This window comes from Microcebus murinus, chromosome 20 (assembly GCF_040939455.1).
Source record: "Microcebus murinus isolate Inina chromosome 20, M.murinus_Inina_mat1.0, whole genome shotgun sequence".
Lineage (NCBI taxonomy): Eukaryota > Metazoa > Chordata > Mammalia > Primates > Cheirogaleidae > Microcebus > Microcebus murinus.
The window spans coordinates 1,696,102-1,697,715 of record NC_134123.1 but is presented as its reverse complement, the minus strand read 5'-3'; the positions used below and the strand labels follow the sequence as shown (position 1 = coordinate 1,697,715).

At 63.6% G+C, this 1,614-nt stretch overlaps 1 pseudogene; it reads left to right on the top strand.

Moving 5' to 3' along the window:
* Positions 1-1,033: 1,033 nt before the first annotated feature.
* Positions 1,034-1,152, top strand: LOC142862932 (uncharacterized; annotated as a pseudogene).
* The last annotated feature ends 462 nt before the right edge of the window (positions 1,153-1,614 follow it).

Genomic DNA, 1,614 nt, shown 5'->3' with positions numbered 1-1,614 from the left:
CTGCGGGCCTCGCGCTTCTGAATGCCACTGGCTCGCCACCCACCCACGGGTGAACCTGGTCAGGGTGCTTTCTCTAAGGAGCAGACTCTGATCCGGGCGGGCTACCGGTGTCTCTGTTTGCTCGTTTCTTTCTTCCATTTCGGGAAAGTCTTCCTTACTGGGTGTGGAAATCTCCTATGCCTTTCCTCGCCTATTCTGTCAGCTTTAAAATTCTCTTTCAGTTGCCACCCTCACAGATGGATTAGGAAACTCTTTTCGGTGCATTCATTAGTGAAATGACCTCAAGGAAGCTCGAATCCAATATCTAATCGCCGGCTTTTAGCAAGTCCACACCCGAGGGTGGTTGGGGTCCAATCCAGCCCCGGGCCAGGCCCAGGCCCCTTGGACTGGGCCACAGGAGGACACAGAGCAGGGTCCCGGCCGCCACGGGAGCGGTGCCGGCAGTTCTCCAAGGGCTTGGGGGTTTTCCAGAGGTAGGAGATGGAGGGGACTGATTTCTCCAGCGCCCCCCAAACCACCCCGCCCCGCCCCACCCCAGCCATGGGACACATCCCGAGAGACGCCCCTACACTCGCTCCCCTCCCCCATGCGCTGTGCCCCAGCCCTGGCCCTGGGGAATAGGCGGCAGCCCACCCACAGGGCGGGGGCGCAGCTGACAGGGGTTGTGCGGGAGGGCGGCCCCTGGCTGGGGTCAAAGGGTGAGCGCGCGTGCGCAGTCAGCGGCCGCGCGCTGGGGGTGGGGGCGGGTAGGTGAAGGAGGCGAGGTGAGGAGAGGAGGGGGGCTGGAAGGTCTCCACCTTGGCGGGTCCAGCCGTGGAGGCGCATCGTGTCTGTGTGTGTGTGTGTGTGTGTGTGTGTGTGTGTGTGTGTAGACAGCCCCCCACCCCACCCCGCCCCGCCCCGTCCCTCACCTCAGTCCTCCGGAGTCCGCCCGACCGGGCCGGCGAACTCCACAGGCCCGGCGCGGGTCAGCGCTATCGCGGGGAAGCGCGGTGAGGCTGGCCTCTTGAGCGGGGCAGGGGCGCCCTCCGCGGTCTACGGCCACACCACCCCGAACGCGCCCCATCTCGTCTGCTCTCAGAAGCTAAGCAGCGTCGGGCCTGGTTAGTACTTGGATGGGAGACCGCCTGGGAATCCCGGGTGCCCTAGGCTTTTTTTTTTTTTTTTTTTTTTTGCCTGTTGCTCTGTCCCCTTGCTGGGAGCGCGGCGGCGGGGCGGCCGTCCGGCGGATCACCCCCACCCTCAGCGCCCGCCGCGGTGCCTGCCGCCCCAGCCCGCACCGTGGGGCCTCCTCTTGTCCCAAGCCGGGACACCGCCGCCACGGGGCAGCATGCGTGCCATCTGGACTGTCAGGTCTCAGACCAAAGGTCTGGTCTGTGGGAACCGCCACGCTGGAGGAAACCTCGAGAGTCTGAGAGGGGAGGGGGTTCCGGAAGGATTCCAGGATGTCACTTTGAGCGAGTATGTGACCAGAACTCGTCCCGTTGCTTTTGGGGTTCTATGGGCTACACGCAGGAATCTCTGGTGGTGGCACTGGAGGTTGGGGGATCCGGAGTCACACCCAGACCTGCTCGACAGGCCTCCTTTTACTTTTCTTTTCGGATTCATTTTCTT